The sequence below is a fragment of the Antechinus flavipes genome, chromosome 2 (genome assembly GCF_016432865.1).
Source record: "Antechinus flavipes isolate AdamAnt ecotype Samford, QLD, Australia chromosome 2, AdamAnt_v2, whole genome shotgun sequence".
NCBI lineage: Eukaryota > Metazoa > Chordata > Mammalia > Dasyuromorphia > Dasyuridae > Antechinus > Antechinus flavipes.
In genome coordinates, this window is record NC_067399.1 from 331,537,418 (window position 1) to 331,561,152 (window position 23,735).

General features: G+C 33.8%; 1 long non-coding RNA gene and 1 pseudogene across 2 annotated transcripts in view; one reads left to right on the plus strand and one right to left on the minus strand.

Moving 5' to 3' along the window:
* Positions 1–23,735, minus strand: part of LOC127549600 (uncharacterized) — a 1,392,683-nt gene that overhangs the window by 941,844 nt on the left and 427,104 nt on the right. The gene's annotated exons all lie outside the window — the stretch shown is intronic.
* LOC127552722 (uncharacterized) lies at positions 20,919–21,027 on the plus strand (annotated as a pseudogene).

The window sequence follows — 23,735 nt, forward strand, 5'->3', positions numbered from 1 at the left end:
TCCTCTACAATCTGGTTCCAGGGTAGCTATCCAGGTTAATTGCAAATTATTCCTCCTACATATATGGCACTCTAACCAATTGACTTACCTGTTTTTTTCTGACACATAAAATTCCATCTCCCTTTCTCTGTGACTTTGCAAAGGTTGTTGTTTTCTTTTCTTGAAATACTCTCCCTCTTTATTTCTGCCCTATGGAAATTCTTAGTTCCCCTCAAGCGCTATCTTTTTCAAAGGGATTCTTCCAGATTTTTTCAGTTACTAGTGTCCCCATGAGTCATTGTGCATTTATTTTCTTTATATCCTGTATTTACTAATCTTTGAATTTGTATTCCCCTAGTAATACCATGTTCCTTGAGAGAATGGATAATCTCCTATTTGTATTTGTATTTCTATTTTCTGGAATCTTTTTTTTTTCCTCTGAGGCAATTAGGATTATGTGACTTTCCCAGGGTCACACAGCTAGGCAGTGTTAAGTGTCTGAGGCCACATTTGAACTCAGACTTCAAGGCTGGTGCTCTATCCACTGTGCCACCTATCTGCCCCCTTCTAGAATCTATTAGAATCTACTTAATAAATGTTTGTTATTTGATTGATGTTCTTGGCCAAATTCAAATAAAATCAGGTTTTATTATATTGTCAATTGTTATGTATTACAAAAGATTTAAACGCTGAAATTCCAAAGCACAATGAACAATTCTAAGGTATCCTGTCAGCTCTGTCAAAAGAGCTCTTAGTTACATAGTAAACCTTCAAAGTTTACAGACAACCAGAAAGGAACAAGGATTTGCCTAAAGTCATGTGTGTGTGTATACATGTATGTGTGCATGTGCGCCTAAACAAGAATATGAATGAACTCAAGCATTTTTTTCAGAGCCTGAATTCTATGCATTGCACTATACTACCTCTCTGTCAATTTATTCATTGTTGAGTGTACAATGAAAAGACAGGTATCCTGATTGCCTTCCATATCCCACAATCTAACAAGCCATTCCCCTGAAATTGGATAACCACTTTACTTCCAGTTTACAAATACTTTTAAAAAGTCATAAATATATGTCTGCTGCCAGAAAAAAACTTCCCCTTCTAGCAAAACAGGGACAACAAGTGAAATGGAACATTTGATTGTAAGTTCCTTGGAGGGGGGGAAGGGGGAGGTAAACTATCTTTTGCCTTTTTTTGGGGGGGGGGTCTTTCCAGGGTTTAACACAGTACCTGGCATGTAGTAGGCACTTAATAAATGTTAATTTATTGATTTATTCCACTACAACTAACTGAAATTTTATAATAAAAATATAATTGTGAACTTAAAAACTAGCATTAACAGCAGCCAAATCAAATAAACAAACAAACAAAAAAAGACTTTGATCCTGAAACTTTAATCTTTTACAACAAAGAAGCAAACAAATTGACAATCATCAAGCAAATAAAATGTTTTTGTTGTGTGTACCAGTCTAAATCAACTTGAATTATTACCATTTTTGGCTCTATTTTTCTTTTTCTTTCCTTGTCTTTAAGAATATATGTATAGATGTTGCTAATTAGAATGAATACAATTTTATTTCTGTTGATGTTACCTTTGATCACATCATATATTTCATCTTCATATTTTTGGCACTATGTTGTATTATATTGTTCAGTCATATCTAACTCTTTGTGATCCTATGGATCCTAACACACATCTAAACTAACACATCTAAAACACGATGGTGTTTCATGGCAAGGATACTGGAGTGATTTGCCATTTCCTACTCCAATAGATTAAAACTCAAAGGTTAAGTGACTTTCCCAGTTTCACACAGCTAGTGTCTAAGGTCACATTTGAATTTAGAGCTTCCTGACTCCAGAACCAGAACTACTAACTCTTTTTGCTGCCTCCAAATTGTATTCTATTATACTAATACATTATAATTTATTCCACTGTTCTTTAATTGTTGAACATAATAATAGATTATTTCTACTTTTTCATAATATAAGTAGCCATTACTATTTTTGTGTATGTAACTATTTTCTTTCCCAATATGGTTGGTTTGAAATAAAATCCCAGCAAAATAAAAACAAAAAATACTACTAAATCCAAAGGAAAGGTTATTTTTTTGATACTTGTTGCATAATATCATGTTGTCCTCCAAAATGTTTGCAGTAGTCTGTTGCTGCTATTCTATGAATGATGCTTTGGAGTGCTTATTTCCTTATAGCTCACTCAACAACGCATTTTTATCTTTTTTTTTTAATAGTTATTAACACTTTGTTGGGTATAAATTGATATCTTAAAATTGTACCGATTTTATTTTTCTTATTATTGTAGAATTTGAATATCTTTTCATGTGGTTGTCAGTTTATATTTCCTCTTTAAATTGTTTATGTTTTTATAGAACATGTTCATTGCTCCATTAAGGAATGTGTATCGTTAGTTTTATTCGTTGCTTACAGATTTTGGATGGCAGGCTTTTATCTAATATATTTAATGCAAATATGTTTTTGCAACCTTTTCTTTTCATATTAGAAATATTGCTCTATACAGTGCAAAATAATCTCATATAATCATAACTGAGAGAGAAAGTATGATCAGAATTTTACCTCAGGGTGCCTACATGAGAAAGCTTCATGGCATTGCATATAACCTACTTAGGAGGTCATGCTCCCTTCCCTTTTCTCTCCCATTATGGTATTGTGTTAAACTACACCATCTTGCCTGTCTTCTCCTAACTCTCACTATATCACCTCTTCTCTTCCAGAAGCTGCCATGTTGTTGTATTCTATACTGTTATCCCTGAATGAATTCTGCTCTTTGTGAAAAAAAGTCTATTTATAGCACTAGCTTTTATTTATATGTACTCAAATCCATCAATTTTGTTTAATAGCTGATTAAAATCCCTTTTTCTTCTAGTTCTAAAAGGATTTTTTAATATCTTTAGATTACCAATCTAATTAGAGTTTATGATTATAGTGTTTGTCTTGTGATGTTCATTCTAGATACTTAAAAATCAGACTATTTGCCTAAAACATTTTCAACATACTCAAATTATCCCAAATGAGAATAAAATCTTCCCTAGAGACCTTTGGCAATAGGAGAAATGAAGTATATGACTGTGGTGATTTAAATGCAACTTTCCCTTGAGGCAAAGAAGTAAATTAAGTGACTTCTGGAGGATCTTGGAATTAAAGCAGATAATCAAAAAGGACAGCTGGAAAGGAATTAAAAAAATACATTGTATATTACTGAACCTGAGAAAGACAGATTCTTTTAGACACTCTCCTTCTTCCCCACCCCCTCACCATCTAATCTGCAAATGTATTCTAAAATTAATTATCATGGCTAAATTCTCAATCAGACTGAAGTTCCATGTCGGATGATTTCAGTATGAATCATGGATTAACTTCTCAGTTTGCATGTTGGATAATTTAGAAGAAATTAGTGTGTATGACTTTGGTTTGCTTAAAAGATAAAATACCAATAGATTTGATATCATTCACACATATTAAATATATTATATATATATATATATATATAAATATATTAAACATAGGGATTTTTAGAGAAAGAAAAAAAGAATAGTTTTTTAATGTAGGAATATTCCATTAACTCATTGATTTTTGACAAAAATAACCATTTGAGAATGAGATATAATGAACTGTCCTGAATAATGTCTGTTGTTAAGTGATCAGATGATACACATCAGAAATATTTTAACTTTTTATTATTATTTATAACTTGTAGTAGTAAGACAAGATCTACTTTCAATTATCTCAAAGCATTTCATTTGAAACATAAACTATGAGGTGTTAAAGGGGTTAATGGGCTTTCAACTCATTGTTAACTAATTATCTTTAAGGTGTTGTCATCACTTACAAATTGTTGGGTTTATGCCAGTTCCACCACTGAGGGATGCAGAAGCAGAGAGTAATTCATTGCTAAATGACCTCCTCTCACCTAGCAGCTGTTTAGTTAACTTAAACCATTTCTCTTATGAACACACACGTGCATTCAGATGTACACACACACAAACAAGCAAAAAGCTTTTAAGAACTTTCATCTTTTTTAAAAGGGCAGAGAAAAAAATCAATAAACGGGTGAACTGGCCAGCAGTAGGGTATAACTGAAGGCACCATGGGTGGCTAGACTGTATGAGAAACAGATGTATACTCTTTGGTGATAGAGCTGTTCTTTCTATTTATTACTAAATTAACTAGCTGATGGAAAGCAATTAAAAACCAATAATAGTACTATGAAAGCCCTAAACTAAGAAAGGCACATAATTGTTTTGCCTGAATATCCTAGGTAAAAGAGACACTACTTTGTTGATGAATATCTATAAATGAGATTCATATTTTACCCAAGATAGTCTTTTAAAAGATGGATGATTCAATCCATTCTGAATGTGAAGAGATGTGTAGTCTTTTCTTTCATAGTGCATATTACCATTGTCTGGATACAACTTTGTATCCATTTGTTTTCATTTCAAAGAAAAAAGTAAATTCAAAGTTAAGGATTCTTAATTTTTGTTTGGGACAAAGAATGCTTTTAGAGATGCCAATATGGTAACTTGAAAAAGTTGTGGTTCTTAAACAGTGGGCCATTATTGATATGATTAGATAATCATGTCACACTTGCAGTGATTTAGATATATTAAATATGCAAATTTTTACATCTATTCCAGCTAAATTAAATTTATTAAGCACTTATTGTATGCCAGGTACTATTCTCTTCCTGGGAATATAAAGATGAATAAGAAAGGTACCTTGGACAGTGATAAAGAATTGACCTCAGAGTCAAGAGAACCTATGGTTTGAAGCCAGCCTTTGACACATACTAATTTTGTGACCCTAAACAAATAACTTAACATTTTAGTAAATACCATAAGCAATTCTCTAAGATGCTATATTGCTTTATACATCTTAGATCCATATTAGTAGAGGAAGACTTTCAGGAGGAGCTTCCTTATCCATCAAGTAAACAAATACCCATTATGTGCCAGAATAAATACAAAATTTAGAAAGATAGATGGAAAAATAGAAATAATTTCAAGTATGTAGGGGAACACTTATTCATCCAGCTGGATGAATGAGAAAAGACCTATCTAGTATGTCTTGTAGTTCTGATGCAAATTGTGTCCCTCTTGACTTTTGGGAGTGAACTCTGAAACTCTCCTCTGACAGAGGCCCATTCTTCAGGGAAGTTAAGTGGTTTCATTCAGTTGGAAACCTTGGCAGGGATTAGCTGCATCCTTTAATGAGTAGCTGCAACCTCTATTGAGTTGAATATTCACCCAGCACCACTTCCAGTAGCTCGAAGTTAAGTGGTCTCATTCAGTTGGAGATTTAGGCCTGATATTCCTATGGAGTGACTTGAAACTCCAAGATAAGTATTCTCTTTTTAATTGGAAATCTAGACCTGGGGGCATTGATCTCATTCAGTAGAAGCCCCAGCCTCAGACTTCTTATAAAAAGACAATTTTGAACTCCAAGTCTTTGCAGAAATCCGAAGCAGGATTATGCCTTGCCAAGAAACCTCTCTTCTTCGCACAGCTACCTGCCAGGACTCTTGCCTGCTGTGAAGATATCCTCTTCTCAGTGATAACCTTTTGTTATTTCTCTGACAGAACCTTGCCACTGAAGAATCTGTCTTCCTAGCAAAGCTGGCTTCTCAGTGCCAATAAAAATCCCTTTCCTTGCCACATTCAGATTTCAGGTTTTGTGAATTCTTTCACATTGGACCTGCACTGACTAGAGGAGATTTCTATATCAATTCTCACACTTCAATTCTCTACCAGTAGAACTGTAGCAGTTCCCCATGTGATATAATTAATGGAAAAGATGGAACTTTCTTAGCTCTTTTAAAGCCTATGCCAATTCCCATAGCTAATTATAGTCTTCAAATTATGAAAATTAAGAAGTAATGTATTTGTAGATTTAATTATAAGAGTTAGAACTCTTGCTCTTAAGAGTTAGAGGACTCTAACTTATAAAATATATGATAGAAATGAGTTTGAAGAGAGAAGAGTGGTTTGCTGGGCTTTTAAAAAAATTGGCCATAGGACAACACCTTTATTTTATTTAATTTGATTAAAGTAGAAATGCATAGGCATTATTTAGCTAAGTCACCAGAAGCTAAAGGGAAATTGGATCACCATCATTGGACGTCATTAGAGCCAAGGAGAATCTCATTAAAAATCAATTGCTAAGGTTCATAAAGCCAGTTTATTTTATCTTACTGGTGTGCCTGCTGTTTGCAGTTAAACTGCACCTTTGTGTACAATTTTTGGCTGTTTAGGGTACAGCACATTTTACAGAGCAGTCCTTTAATGATTTTCAATTTTTTCATGTTAAACTTTATAATATATGCTATTGTCTAAGTTAGTAGGACTTATTTTCTAAGCCTAAGGTATCTTATTACACCATGTTAACAATCATGATGCTATTTCTAGGCTCTGCTAATTAAATAGGTACCTTTATAAAAACAAAGAATGTCTATGTAAAAGTAGAAATTTAATTCTGTGACAGTTGTCCCTTGGCCAAGTGTGATTAAGCTACACAATTAATTTAAATATTACTTTTAAAAATCTGTTAATTTCTGCTATTATTCTCTGACCCTTATTTGTTCAATGCTCATAGACTACAGTGGAAATTGTTCAAAGTAATTGAGTAGGGTTGGACTCATGCAGGGCTATCAATTCAGAGATTGCAAAGCAAATCAACTACCAATATACATTAGCCAAATTTTATAAATGAGGAGCTGAAAGCACAGATCAAAAATCTGTACAAATCACATACTGAAAAAGCAACAAAGAAGCAAGTCATTGGAGAGGATACTCAATCCCATCTGGAATCTTTTGATTGTCCTGAACTCTTTCAAATGGATTTCAGTCCAGGATTTAGTCCAGGGGCTGACTGATGACTAAGGTCAGCAATCTCTTTGTAAGAAGAGCATAGCAATGAAACATAGAGGCTGGTGTTGCTAAACTTTTGATATTTCTGACCATGAAATGGAGGTCACCTTGTCTTTTAAAAGGTGCTGGGTTGTCCACAAGTTAGCATGAAGCATGTCCAGGTTGAGATAGGGTTGCAGAGTGGAGTGGAGATTAGAGAATCACAATGAACTCTTACTGCTCTTTCCTGCTGGTTTGCACAATGTAAATAAGCAGGCTATCAAAGCAAGAAAAGGTTGTAGCTGTCATAAGGAGGAGCTTAAAAGACAGTTAAGCTCAATTTAACCGGTTACTAACTTTTCAGAGGAAGTGAATAGGATTTTATATTGTGATGCCTTGAGTAAATCCTAGAAGACTGTTTGTTAAACTACTCAATAACTTTTGGGCAGAACTAGGATTTCATTAGTGTGATACATTCCTAGCCTGGAAACTACTCCCATCCCCAATGCAGATCAGTGATTTATCATTTACAGTTTTAGAGAGTGGTCTGGGGGCACAGAAAGGTAACATGATTTATCTGGAAATTCCACAAAGTTGTCAACCATAAACTTAATTAATCATGTATTATAATAATTTTTATCAAATTCTGGGTCAGAATTTTGGAACTGAAAGGAAATTTATAGATTTGGTCTAGTTCCCTGTCTTACAGATAAGGAAGCTGAGACACAGATCAGTCATGAGATAAACCAAAGATGCTAATGTTAGATTTGCAACTGGGACTTGTTTACTGATTCTCAGGTCAGGACTCTTTCTACTGAACTGATATTATTGTGGAAAACAAACCACATGCACAAAATCTCTCTCCTAAATCATATGTGGATTGAGTCTGACTGAAGCTGAATTAATTGGATATAATCAGAGCCCCAAAGTCCATTAGTATAAGACTTTTTCTCATTGATGGAAATCAATGACCTGTGCTTGCCTGCAGGAAAGCCAGAGATGGAAAGAGCAAGAACAAAAGAGAGAGACCTGGGTTCTTAAGTCTCTTTGGACTTCTAGTATCAGGATAGAAAGAAGAAAGCTTCTGGGAAGAACCTAATCTGAGAGGAGCTAGCAGTCTCCGTCATGTCCCATTCTCAGTTTGCTACACTATAAACTTCAATGAATTTCCCTTTGGGTGAGAATCTCAATCTCTCTCTCTCTCTCTCTCTCTCTCTCTCTCTCTCTCTCTCTCTCTCTCTCTCTCTCTCTTTCTCTCTCTCTCTCTCTCTCCCCTTTCTTTTTCTTTCTCTCTCTTCCCCTCTTTCTCCCCTCTCCCTCTTTCCCCTTCTCTCTCTCTTCCTCTCTCTTTCTTTCTCCCTTTCATGAAATGGTAAAAGACCTTTAAAGAGTAATTGCATGACTTAAGAGTTGGAAAGATCTGAGTTGGGGCATCAGTTGATCAGTTGAATAATCACTGGTCACTTTTAATCCCCTACTCCAACAGAGATAGTGAAGACCTGAGTTCAAATCCATTTTCATACATTTACTAGTTGTGTGACCCTAGGTAAGTCATTTAATCTCTGCCTCATTTGTCACATCTCCTAAGGTTATGAGGATCAAGTGAGGAATTTTTAAAGGGATTAAAAGTGCTTTTTAAAAACACTCATTTCTTTCCTTCCTAATAGTGGCAATGGCAGAAAACAGAACTGATTTCCTTTCCTGATGCTGGCTATATGGTCACGACTCCCATATGGCAGCAAGAGTACAAGATGTCAACTAAGTGAGCTTAAGTCTACTTCTACATTTTGTTTCTTTGCTTCATCATAGGTGAGCAAACAAGGAATCCTGAGATGAATTTGTGTACTCTTGAAAATAGTGTTGCAAATTTGAAAAGTAGAGACCTTAAGTCTATTATTTGGAACTTATTGGTAGTTATGGAATTTTTCTACATCAGAAATAATAACCACTCACAAGATCCTGTCCTGATATGGCCTACAAGAAGACATAGATCTAGTGTTGTTTAAAGAGTACTGAGTCAAGGTAAAACTATAACAACAGTTTTGCAAATTGCTTCACATTCTAAAGTTTAAGTCGCAACTCCCTGACAGAATATAGTAGTACTGATCTTAACTTGTTTAAATGTTTACTGTTAATGCTTACTGAGAAGAACAGATCCTGTTTTAAGTCTGTCAGTTGGAGCTAGAAGGAGTCTTTTTGTGTATAGCATTTCTTCTATTTGTCTAGAAGAAATACCTGTTTCAAATCTGATTTATGTTTTATAATTGACTAAATACTTTTCTAGTATTCCCTTTTGAGAGATCCTAGATGCTAGCCAAAACTTCAAGTAATTGTTCCCAGAGCCAGTGATGGGGGAAAGGGAAGGAGAAAGGGGATGTAGAAGAATGTGAAAAAAGGAGCCTAACCCCTCTCTTGGGTCCCAACTACTTACATGGGTCCACAGCAGATTAGCCCCTAGTGGAGAGAGAGAGGAAGTACTTTCCCCATTTAACAACTGTACTTGTTAGATGGTTTTACAAGAAACAGATCTGGAGCCCAGAAAGTAAGGACAATATTTCCTAAATGACCAGAAGAACCACAGGAAAAAAAAAAAAGTCTCGTGTGAGTTGAGAACTGGAATTAAACTGGAATTAAAAATCTAAATTCTATGTATATTTTTACTCATCCAAGAGCAGGAAGAGAAGGAAGGACAATGAATCTACTAAAAATGTAGTTGCTTAGGAGATTACCTGACTCCCTAGAAAGTGGTAACAGAAAGTAGTTGTATCCTCTATTTTTGTCTGCCTGCATTTTTGATTTCCTTCACAGGCTAATTGTACACTATTTCAAAGTCTGATTATTTTTGTACAGTAAAATAACTGAATGGACATATATACATATAGTGTACTTAACTTATATTTTAACATATTTAACATGTATTGGTCAACCCCCATCTGGGGGAGGGGGTGGAGGGAAGGAGGGAAAAAGATGGAACAAAAGGATTTGCAATTGTCAATGCTGAAAAATCACCAATGCATAGATCTTGTAAATAAAAAGCTATGAAATAAAATTTAAAAAAAAGAAAGTAGTTGTATGTGGTTCAGTAGTTTTCAGTCATATCTGACTTTTCATTACCCCATTTGTGGGGTTTTAGGGGCAAAGATATTGGAGCAAACTCATTTTAGATCAGGAAACCAAGTCAAACAGGCTTAAGTGATTTGCCTAGGGTAACATATCTAGTAAATATCTGAGGACAGAGTTGAACTCAGGAAAATGAGTGTTCTTGACTTCAGGTCTGGCATTCCATCCACTGTAAGTAAAAGTGTATGCTAGGGTAGATTTTTTTTTTTAATTTGGAGGGAGGAAATCAAGAACTCTTGGTATAGAAACCACACCCTACCTCCCACCCATGTTCAACTCTAATTTACATTTTAGAAAGTTTCTTTGGTCACTGAGAGTTTGGGTAACTTGGTCACAGAGCTAGTGTCAGAGACAAGACATGAATCTGTCTTTCTACTCCCAGGATGACTGCTTCTCCCTAAGATAGGCAAAAATATTAACTAAAATGCAAAGTTTGCCCTCATGAAGCTTCCAGTCAGGTAATTTATGTGCAAATTTTAAGGATTGGGATAGGGGGTAAGCCTAGAATTTTATTGCTTTAAGTGATTCCCTAATGAGACAGAGTACTCTGTGGCTAAAACACACAAGAAGACTCATCTTTCTCAGTTCAAATCTTCTTCAGTATCTTTGCCAAAAAAATTTGCCAAATGTAGTCATGAAGAATCAGACACAACTGAAAAACAACTGCAAAACAGAATGAAAAAATTCTCTCTACTAATACATGTTAACATCTCTGCAACTTAAAAGTCTTAGAGAGTCACGATGAGTAGAGATGTCAAACTCCCTTTGGCCACCCATAGATAAAACCTCTTGAAAGTATCTGAACAAGATTACAATGTAACTGGGAACTGTTTAACAAAATACATAAATACAATAAAACATAGATATAATGTTAATTCATGGTTTTCTAAGTCAATATGAGATCCCACAATCTGTTTCTATTTGAGTTTGACATTCTTGGACTAAAGTACAAAGCAGTAAGTGATTTGCTTGCTCAGGGAAACACAGATAGTCTTCATGGTTCTGAGGACAACTTTCTGTCCAGTGTGCTATGCTGCTTCTCATTGCAAATGACTGTGATATCTTGCCTCTCTTGACAAATAATATAGTATAACCGAATACTAAATAAGTGCATAAGAGAGGTAAGTATCTAGTGTTATGTCAAGTCTGAAGAGATATCAGGGTAGGTATTTGAATTAGACTTGGAATAGCAAGTAAGATTTCAAACTGAGGGAAGGAATGGGAGGGTATTCCAAACAAACAAACAAAAAAATAATAATGTGAGCAAAAGCACTGAGTCAAAAGAGGAAAATAGATATATATATATATGTAAAGAAGACAGCAAGTAGTTTAGTTTGTCTGGAAAACATAACATAGTACTCTTTAAAAAATACTGTAGGTAGAGCAACATCAGGATGTCAGGCTAAAAAATTTAAATTATGAGGTAGATAGTCATTGGAGAGTTGTAAACAGAATAGGAGTACTATTTAGGGGGTACTTAAGGATTTTTGCATAATAGACTCCTTTGATAGTCTGATAAAACCTATAGTCTCCTCAGAATAATGCTTTTAATTGCATAAAGTGAAATATTATATAATAATAATATAAAATATATAATTATATAATATATAGCTAATTATATTGCTAATCAAAACATTAAAGAAAAAAAATAAACTCATAGGTGCCAAGAATCCTTAATTTAGAAATTTTTAAAGCTACTTTTTCTACATATGCTCCTATTCACAAATGGAATTGTATTAATTTTATTGAGCCCAATGGACAATGCAAAATTTCCTCAATGAAATCCACAATCATTCAAAAAAGAATAAACTAAATAGTCATTGTGGAAAAACAAAGTATATGAAAAATATCTATTGTCTGGGCTAGAACATGAAATTAATGGGTAGCCCCAGCCAATTAATTGGTATGTAATTGGGCAGTATCTCAGAGTAACAATGTACTATGCCCAGAAATGAATATGAAGAGACCAGATGATTCTTATTAAAAAAAAAAAATCCCACCTTTTAATATGTAATACTGTAAGGCTCTTCCATTTTGAGGGGCTCCAAGGAGGGTTAGTCATCTTCACTCTTTTATTCTCCCTTGAATTTTGATCACTCTTTTGAATTTTTTTTTTTTTGAGGCAATCAGGGTTAAGTGACTTTCCAGGGTCACATAGCTAGTAAATGTATGAGGCTATATTTGAAGTCAGGTCTTCCTGACCCCAGGGTTGGTGCTCTATCTACTGTATCATCTAACTACCCTAGGACTCTGTTTTTTACCTTTCTTCCCTTCCCTCAGCTTTTTAGCTTTCTTCTGTGTATTGCTTTCTTTCCTTAGAATGTAAAAGTAGGGACAATTTTTAAAAATTTCTATTTATATCCCTAGTGCTTAGCATTTCTGCTAGCACATAGAAAAGCTTAATAAATGCTTGTAATAAATGATTGTTTACCTATCTATGGCTCTACATCAAAAAACAACTTAATCTCAGGTGAATCAAGATGTTTAGTAAAACAAAGGGTAAAAGGACAATTCATAGTGAGCATATACAGGTATAAGTATGCTTTCTAGTGGTGAGAAATGGTATAAAAGATATAAAAACCCCCAACAAAATTCATATAATTATAGCAATAGATATAGAAAAAGCTTTTGAGAAAATACAACCATACTACCTATATCATAAACAAAACTCTACATATAATCTGTTACATACAGGTTTCCAATAAAAAGAGGAGGTATTTAATATTTTCATTCTTCTGATATTTTCCCTTCTATTATATCCTTTCTCTGTTTAATAGATTTTTTTTTTTTTGCTTAGGATTCAGATAAGCTATAGGATAGTTTTAAATACCTACAGAAGCATTTCCCTGGCTTTTCAGCTATATTTGGCCTTTATCGAAGGGACCATATAGCTTCTAGTACATTTTTGCATAATTCTAACTCATGGGTACATCAGTGGAGTAGGAGGGAAATCAAAAAAAATTCTTTTTTAAGTTCTTAAAATTGTGGATGATGGAAGAAAGATTGTTCTTTTAAATATTAATTCACCAAATACCATCTTCTATTAGCTGATATTCTTGGTCAGAAATATTCTATTCATTTTTTTATATTTATTATATAATTATGCAGTGATTCATATTTATTTGTTCAGTTTTATAACTGCTCTTAAGTGAAATCCATTTTTGATTTCATTGATTTAGGGAGTTTCCTACAAGGAACTTCCTCGTACAATATAAATCAGAACCACATCTAGTTTTAGAATTATCAAAATATTTTCCTCAAAACACATTTTTGCATTATCACTTAAAGTATCAACTTCATAAAGTATGTGTGCATTAGTGGACTTTGTATGTACAAAGTACTTTGCTTAATTTGGATTTTTTCAATCAGAATCAAATATTCTTAACCTTTTTGTATATGTCATGGACTCATTGGGTAGCGTGACAGAGTCCAGGAACCCCCTCTCCAAATAATTCTTTTAAATGTATAAAATAAAATACATTGGATTACAAAGGAAACCAATTTTTTCAATATTTCATATTGAAATACAGCTATCAAAATATTTTTTAAAACAAGTTCATGGACCCAAAGTTAAGAATCTGTGATCTAAGCAATATATAGAACTCCAAGTGGTATTCTTTTATGAGCTTGTGGAGAAACTATTCATTAAAGAATGCCTATTGCCAAGAATCACTATTTAGCCCCATCTAGACTATAAGGCAATTTTCCAAGGTCATTTTTGCTTTAAAAAATAACTTTTTCCCTTCTTAAGAATTTCCTTACAATATGATCCTGAATTTTCCCCTCATAAGATTATAGTAAATTATTATTTAAACAGTATGAGTCATAGTTAACATCATTTTAAAAAGTCATTCAAGCAAAAAAATAGAAATTGGCTATTTGCCTCTCAAATTTTATTGTAAGAAAAATTCTACTTTATTTGAATAGTGATGAGGTAAGTATGCCCACATTCTTCTTTTACCCCTTTATTGATTAAGATACATAAACCTTCACAAAATTGTGATGTTCCATCAATAATCAAGAATTATAGTGATCTAGCACTTTTCTTAAAGAAGACATCACATCAAAATATAATTTTCCTCTATTGCTTTAACAATTCCTCACATAGTCAGTTTTGTTCTTTGATCCCAATCCAGAAGAGCGCAATAGTCCATATCTTTACAAATCCAAGGGCTGTATCAGTCTATGATGTCATTAAATGATTAATATGAGTAACATAAGCAAACATTTTAGGTAGTCCAAAGGCTCTTTAGTCAAGTTCCAGCCATCTTATTTGAGCTTATTATCATTATGTTTGATGCCACTCTATTTCATACAGAACTTCTGAAGGTCAAGAGTGGTGTCTAGCAGGGGAACTCTCATTTGTGAAACCTGAGAATTCTAACTCTGGAATTTTTCACTTCTGAATTTTGATGAAAATTATAACTCTGGAATTTTCTCTGAGGAGTTAACCCTGGGTTAGGCACCAAAACAATAATGGGGAGCACTGCTATATTTCAGGAAAGGCTACTATTAGGCATTAGGTATCCAGAGACTCCACTAGATAAATCTGCAAAATGAACTGATGAGAGCCAAATTCTACCACTAAGGGGTTTCCTCTTTAGGACATTTCTTTTAGAAAAGAGATGGTAATTGCTTTTGCTTCTTGCTTGATGAAACCTACCAGGAAAATTCCTTTGGTCTTTGGAGAATTTGGTCCTGTAGAGGAAACCTTAGGATCACAGGCTGCCTTTAATCTGTACATAACTAAGGTCTGCTATATTAGACATGTTTTACCTCACTAATATTTTGTTACTTTTCTACCTGTGTGAACAAAATGGAGCATGCCAAGTTCACTGAATTTCCTCAGAGGAATTGACACTCCTCATGAAGAAATGAAAAAGAATTACTGAACAATTGGAATTAAGAAATAAATTTGGGACCCTTTCCAAGAGTGAGAATCTAGCCATGTCACAGACATATAAAGCAGCGTATCTTAAAGAGGAAGCAGCTACTTCCTTTAAGGAATAATAAAGCATATCCAAAATTGCACTCCAGTAAAAGAGCATAGGATCATATATTTATTATAGATATTGCACCAAATAGCTTTGAAGCCTTGAATGAGGAAGATCTGAGTTCAAATATAGCCTCAAACAAATAATATAGCTGGTGTGAAAAGGATAAGTCACCTTCATCTCTGCCTCATTTTTCTCATCTGTAAAATGAGAATCATAATAACACCTTCTTCCCTGGGTTGTGAGTATGACTTGATATCATATTTGTAAACCACTTAGCACAGTACTTAGCACTTAATAAATGCTTAGTCCCTTCCCATATTTCTAGAATCTCACTCTCAAATCTAATATCTTCATCTTATAGATGAAGCAACAAGGACCAGAAGCTTAAATGTTTTGGCCAAACTAACACTGGTACTAAGAAACTAGGTAGTAGCTAAGATGTAAAAAGTTATCTGACTCCAAGTTCAGTGCTCTTCTCACTATACGACTAATATTAATAAGAATCAGAGGAAGGAGAGGAAAATAGTAGTATTTGGGAGGAGCCTGATTAGGAGTACTAAAGCAGTTTGTTAACCTGATAAGTACAATAAAAGGATTTGCTGTCTTCATAGGATAATTATCAAACAAGGGAAAAGAAATCTCCCATGACTTCTCGAAATAGATAACTATTGTCTACTTCTTTTGATTCACATAGATACAAATGATTCTATCAAAATGAACCTAAAAAGTAGTACCAAAGATTATAAAGCTAAGTTTAAGGCAAGAAACTGAAGATTACAGAAACCAAATGTTTCTTTCAAAATGAACCTAAAAATATTGCCAAATTACAAATTTGAGCCTAAGGCAAGAAATTGAAGATTATAGAATCATAAATGATTTTTTCTCACTGAAAGACAGGGATACAGAATATAGGGATACATAATTCCAATACACTGAAATCCAGGGATACAGTGATACCAAATCTAATAGTTGCAGCAGCATCTGATGATGTGAGATAGTTGCACACTGATGTAATACAATGTCTCACAATTTGCACATCAACACCTTTCTGGGTTGCCTTGTTTATCCTAACCTGCTCACTTCCCAAAGAAGACTATTATCACCACCTAGATACACAAATTCTCTGTTTTCTAGGAGTAATCTTGTACATTCCCCTACTCACTATTCTAGATTTTGAGCCCTCACTAGTACATTTGACTGTATACAATCAGCTACTTATAATAATGCGTTTAGATCTTTAAATTAACAATTTACTTAACAATAAGTTAAGGAAATATTAATTACATTATATAGATAGTTTATATTAGAGCAAGTAAGTAAATAACAAAATGTATTATAATCCAAATATAAAACTGAATTACATTGTCCTATCAGTACACATAATATTTGTGGAGAAGACTAGGCATACATTTAATGTAGCAGAAAAATACATAAAGGAGGTTGGGGGTAATTCAATTCAAAACTGCAGACTTTGATATTATTAGTTATTCAGAAACATAAGTGCCATGCAAAACTGCTTCTGATTGTTTCTTGGTCCTCACCACTTTTTACCTAATCATTTATTTTCTTCTCTACTCACATAGAACATTTAAAAGCTCTTCTAACTTAAAAGTCACTTTTAAGAGGGTATTTGCAAAAGTATTATCTCTTAATACCAGTTCATTTTAAAGGGAAAAAAACTGCAGTTTATCAAACTAATTATCTGTAGGCTATACAAAGAAAACCAGTCAGTTAATTATTCACCTGGATGTAATGTTTTCCAATCAGAACAAATCAGACAATTCTTAAGAAAGGAAAACAAACTTAGCCAGTTCACCAAGATTCAAAGCAATTTATAAGACTATATTTCCTGCTGCTTTTCAAATCTCAAGACAGAAAATAGCAACTTAGTAGAATCTTTATATATCTCCAATTCTGTGTGGCAATGAAAGGTAACAATTTATCATTGAAGCTCTTGACAAATACAGTAAATACTTTCTCCCACCAATCAATAATTACTAAGCTGACATCTTTTGCATCTTAATGTTTCTGGCTATCACAGCTCTCATAAAGCAGCTTTTAATCTCCTAAGGTGTCTTCAATTCTTCCCTTCCTATATTGGGTTCATGTCTTTTCAAAGACTTAACTGGGTCATGGCTTAAAAAGTAATAATTCCTCAAATTCCCTTTGAGACCAATAATTTTTTAAAAATCACAACTAGAATATATTTACATGAATTTTCTTTTTTTTCAGTTTTATTCTCTTTAGTTTTTGTTGAGATAATAGGGATTGACTTGCCCAGAGAGTCACATAGCTCTAAAGTTATGAAGTGTCTGAGACTGGATTTGAATTCTTCTCCTCCTAATTTCAGGGCCAGTACTCTATCCCCTGCACCATCTAGCTGTCCCACTTTTATCTTCTTTAGTCAAAAATAGTTGTGTCAATGATATGAGGTACCATACCTTTTTTAAGTTTTATAATCTTCATCATGGTTCTCCCACCTGTATTGTGTCCTTGAACTGTATTTTTATGTTCGTATTTTTTCACCTTTTTAATGAATAGAAGTACTTTCTCTGCCCCCTTTTAAACCATAAACCATTTACATGTAAGGCATTGTTCTACATTATTTATCAGGTGATTTGAGTCTTTAAATTTATGCCACATTTAATTTTCTGCCTCAAACTGTTCAAACCCCAGCTGAAAGCTATATTTCTTTATACACATATATGGTTTTTTAACCAGTTTCTATTGGAAAAAAAGTACTTTTCCAATTCCTTTTAAAAGGTTCAAAATATTCATCTATAATAGTGGCAATATCGTATATCTTTTGACAGATGATATAATTTTTCCTTCATCTAAAAATACTTTTTGTGATTTTTTTCATCACTAAACTATTCCATATGAATGGAGCAATATATTAAAGGGATAGTGTAACTTATAAGAAGAAAAAAACTAATTTGAGAGTAACTAGTTAAGAAGATAGTTCTGAAAATGAGAATTGAATTTCTATACTATGGATTAAAATATAAGAAAAATAAGTATAGTCAATAGAGGGCTGAGTTTGAATCAGAAAAATCTGATTTCAAATCCTGCCTCAGATATTACATGTATGACTCTAGCAAAGTCACTTACCTCTCTAGACCTCTATTTTGAGAGACATGATTATTTCTCTTTATATTAATAACCAATTATTGAATTAGGAATAAGGTTATTCCCCTTTTGGTTTCTTCATTCAGAAATCATCCCCTTGTAAATTAGTTGATATTGTTATTGTTTCTTCTTTGTTCTTGGAAAGGATTATGACATCAAGAGGACATGACCATAATATTATGTCCTGTATTGGATCTAAATGAGGGTGGGCTATGCAACATCATTAGCCTCACTTTCTCTTCTAGAACCATTTGGGCCAAGTGGCAAGATATTATGTAAGTTATTGAGCCAACATCTAAAGGGCAATATTGGTAATGAGATTGGATTAACTTTCTCCTCAATCTTGTTTAAAAATCCTACCCAAATGGGGAAATCCACAATATTCTGCTCAGGCTTCAATGGAGCAGGTGGGGTCCTTTGTCTAGATTGGGATGGAATTGGAGGATGCTCTGAGAGTAAGAGTGACACAATAAAAGTCCCCTCCCTCCAGCCCCTCATTAGAATAGGTCTATCTCTCCCTATAATATTCATTCTTCTCATTAATTGTTAACTAATCAGAATTGATTGACATCTGTTGGGAATCAACACTCTTCCAAGGGCTTATAAGTATCAGTAGGCTACCATGATCCTTCTTTTGTATACAAGATGACCAAGTGACCATTCTTTTATTACTTGCTACCCATAATTAATAAAATGATTAATTGGCTAGAAATTACAGTTCTCAAAATTTTCTTATCTCAAAGTTTCTTTATATATAAAATGAGGGAGTTGGACTCAATGATCCCAAACATCTCTTCCAACTCTAGATCTATGATCCAGTACAGTACTCTTGGTCTAGGATAAATTGTATTTAACAATGGCTTTTAGGAATTGATTTGCTCAGTGAAATGCAAAGCTACTCAAAATTACTTTAAATTATAGAAGGTTGAGAAAGGGAGAAAACTGCCTAAATATATTTACTAAGATATAGATACTGTCACACAAACCCCCATCCCCACCAAATCCCAGAAACTATATGGAAAGAATTGCCATTGGAATAGCCAGAAAACTACAGGAGAAAAAAATCCAAGGAAGGCACCATAACATCAAATGTCTATTCATAAATGTATACATGTTAGGCAGAAAATTAAGGACTCTATCAATCAATAAATATTTATTAAGCATCTGCTATGTTCTAGACACTATGCTAGAAGTTGGAGATAAAGGCTGGATTTATAATATTATTGGTATAGTAAAGTCCTAGGTGAGGATACTCCTACTAATGAAGGTCAACACTTTCTTTGTACACTTATCCCTTTCACACCACAATTTTCCCCATTTTGAATTTCAATATATCATGAGTAGGCATAAGAAATTAAAGGGGAATTTGGGGGGAAGTCTCAGATGACACACAAAGGCCAGCAGATGACATAGAGCCTATGACCAAATATCTAATTTAAATTTTTCAATAAAATATTGTTAACATCCAAAAAAAAAAAAAAGAAAAAAAAAGAAAGAAAGAAAATCATACTTCTCTGCTACAAAAGGAAGGCCAAACTTTTTTACATAAATTTTCTAGATCACAGGATTGCCTCACCCCTAACCCTCATTATGTGGAGGGAATAGCTATAATTATAATTTTAGAAAGTTTCCTAGAACAGAGGTTGGAAATACAAAGAGAAAAATGCTCTAGGCCCTGACCTAAAGGAGCTTGCATTCTGTAGGGAGAAATTTATACACACACACCATATAAATATAACTATAACTATATATATTTTATACACACATACATACACATACACATAATACACAGAACCATGTGGATGTGTATTGCACATCTATGTATGTTCAACACATTACATCTATGTGTGTTTACACACACACACACACACACACAGAAAATTTTCAGGGTAGGGCACTGGCAACTGGGGGAAATCAGGAAATTCTTCGTGTAGGATATAGCACTTGAACTGAATTTTGAAGGAAACTAGGAATTCAAGGATAAAGGCAAAGAGGACTGCTATTCCAGTATGGAAGCAGCTAACAAACACAATGGCAGATAAATGAGAAGGTGGTACTGTGTGTGAGGAGTAGTAAGAAGTCCAGTTTAGCTAAACTAAAAAGTATAAGAGTAATATATCATAAGGTTGGAAATTATAAGGCTATACCATGAATGGCTTAGTACTCAATGAAGGCATTTATTTATATGTGATCCTAGAACCAATGAGATATTGTAGAGGGCCACAGATAGTGAGGGAACTCTGAGTAAGGTATAAGACCCATTAGCCCAGAGAGAACCTGCTAACAATGTCTGGTTCAGCTCCCCATCTCCCCTAAGGGCTCTCGGCCTTCCTGAGAAGTCAGGGGGTGGTGACAACCTATGTTGTGATTGAAGCAGAGTGATATCAGGTGGCAAACTACATACAATAGCAAGTTGTTCATGTGGTGTCACACATGCAGTATATAGTTAGTGCATTTATATTAGGATATATAAGGGGGAAGACCTTGGAATAAATGGACTCCATATTTTCACTATCCTTGGGAGTCTTGCCTCATCACTCCTCCACTAAGACAGTATGTTTTTTCACGCTGGCATGGGGGCACAGTACATCTTGTCACCTCAACTTAGGGGCTCTAAAAAGTAGAATACAACAAGATATTATTGGAGTTTATTGAGCAGGGGAATCTTCCTTTGATCCCTTAAACTTTCGACCCTTTTAATAAAATCATTTTGGCAGGTGTGGTAGGAGAAATATTTACCAGTATGCCTTTCTCTCCATTTCCCCACCACTAATTCCAGTAGTTTTCCTTAAAAGGTATTGAAACTTTCTACGGCCATACCACCCTGAATGCGCCTGATCTCAGAAGCTAAGCAGGGTCAGACCTGGTTAGTACTTGGATGGGAAACCGCCCGGAAATACCAGGTGTTGTAGGATTTAAAAAAAAAAAAAAACAGAGGTATTGAAACTGTGCTCAAGAATTGACTAGTTCAGAGGACTAAGGTTCCTAAATTCCTGTTTTTCTAAATACAAAAAGCCAAGAAGAACACCAAGTATTCTCTAAGGTTTCAAACTGGCAGATCATCAGCATTGCCTACATAGAATGATCAATACTGATGGAAGCTCTGCTCCATCAAATCAACAGTACCCTCAATGAATATTCTTTCCCTACTCTGAATTTCCTCTGCTTGGAAAAAGTGACTAAATAAAACTCATTTTGTTAACTGTTAAATGGACTACTCAGCATCTTGTTTTGTTCCAATTTCAATTCTGAATTATAATTTCAAATCTCAATTTCCAGACTACCCAGTCAGTTCTTATCCAATATAATAGCTATGGAGAAAATGAATAAGAGTTGGGAGAGATGAGGTAAGGACACCAAACAAAAGATACTAGAACAGGCAAGAAGTGATGAGAACCTAAGTTAGGGTGTTAGCTGTGCCCAGAGGAGACAAATGTGAAAGACATTGTGGCAATAGACATATTGCCAACTGATTGCTCATGTACAATGCTGTAAGGCTTGTCTAAAAAATTATCTTTAATCTGGAAAAACAAAGATAAAAATTGCTAACCTCGATGACAAAGTCACAAGGCCTCCCAAAAACTATATTCTAATGTATTTAAAGAAATGCGGATGTAATTGCTGAACCAATCTCAAGAACATTTGAAAGATCATAAAGAGTATGCACCATAAGACTATAAAAGATCAAATATCTCAATTTTCAAAAAATAGAAGAGAATGGAATCTGTATATTATAGATCAGTGGGCCATATTTCTAGAATGAATCATTCAAGAAGTAGTTAATGGATATCTGGAATAGGAAATAGTCATCTTACAGAATCAGCAAGAATACTTTTAGAACAGGTTATGTCAGACTATTTCTTTTTCTGACAATAGTATTATGGTGGTAGATTAGGGAAACAAAGAAGATTAAATTTAGTTTATATCAGCTAATTATTATTAGCTATTATTATATGTTATCTATAATATAACATGTATCATAATAATTATTAGCTAATTAGCTAACATTATTATGTTTATAAAGTATTTCATAATAGTACCCTGGAAAAGATAAAGAGATATAAACTTGATAATGCAATTGAATGGATTTCTAACTTATTTAAACCTCAGAACTCCAAATGTCACTAATGGTTCTGTGTCATTTTGACAAGTAGTCTCTAATAGAGATCTGTGCATTTTGGCATTTTTAGATGTAATGGTGCTAAGATAGAGTTCTTATCAAATTTTCATATGATATAAAAATAAGAGGGCTATTCAGAGAATCAGTATCCAAAAATGGTCCTCATAGACTAGAACACTCATTGTGATTAAATTTAATAGAAACATATAGAAAACAGACAATGTGTTACAGTGGGAAAGATCTGGATTTAGAATCAGGAATCAGGCTTTCAACAAATCATTTAGTCATTTTCGTAAAATGAGAGGATTGTACTAGCTAATCTCCAGAGTTTTTTCCAAGTCTAAATCTGTAATCTCTTTAGAACAGTGATGTTCCAAAATGGGACATATAAGACAATCTTTGTAAGGTTTCCTTTTTAGCGGATAGCCATTAAAAACAAGCATTAAAGGGAACTGAACTTAATCACTTGACCACCAAATCGCAAAGTATGAAATTAAGATTTTCAAAATATATTGAAACATATTCAATAGCATTATTTTTGATAAAATACCATTTTAATAATATTTAATGAGATAAAAGTATTTTATATTATCAATTAATAAAATGGAAATTATTAAAAATATTTTTTCTAATTTCTTTTCATGTATGTTTTAAAATGCACAAAATAAGTTAACACTAGTAGTACATGCATATTGTTTGTAAATAAATACAAATTGTAGAACTCAGGAGCTCTTGAAATTAGAGTTACCCACAAGACAATTCTCACAGCCAGCATTGCTAGGAAAAATCTCTTTCCCTACTAGAGAAAGATTCAAAGATCATGTAATTTAGAGAATTCAAAACTTTTCTCTCTTCTATACAATTTAAATTCAAAAACAATTCACTTGAACTCCTCTCTCAGGTCACAAGTAAACATGTCTCCCACTGTTACATGCTTTGACTATATGTCATCTTTATTGATCTTGGTAGAGGAAGAGCATTATTGCATTTTGAATTTTGGAAGAGTATAAAATTAAATGAATCAAAAGGGAGAGCTCCAGAAAAGTGAACAAACTTTCTCTTGCAAGCCACAAATAGGGATAGTTGTTTCAGCTTCTCTCAGTTAACTGAGTTCCACCAATAATGGCTTTCAAATAATGGCCCAGCCTCTAATCTGATCATGTCAACTGAAGAAATGCTTGGACTTGATCAGTAAGTCTGGGATCCATCCCTCTGTTCACTTATAGTATATAACACTTAAGTATATAAATGCCAAATAATTGAGATGGAAGAGAATCAGATGAGGTAGGCTTTGTATTATATTGATTGCATTGTACAGTTGTATACAAATAGGAGTTATTACAATTTAAAACATAATATTATGTTGAAACTATTTGTAGTCACATGAAAAGGTGCTCCAAATCACTACTGATCAGAGAAATGCAAATTAAGACAACTCTGTAATGCTACTACACACGTGTCAGATTGGCTAAGATTAACGACAAATGTTGGAGGGGATGTGGG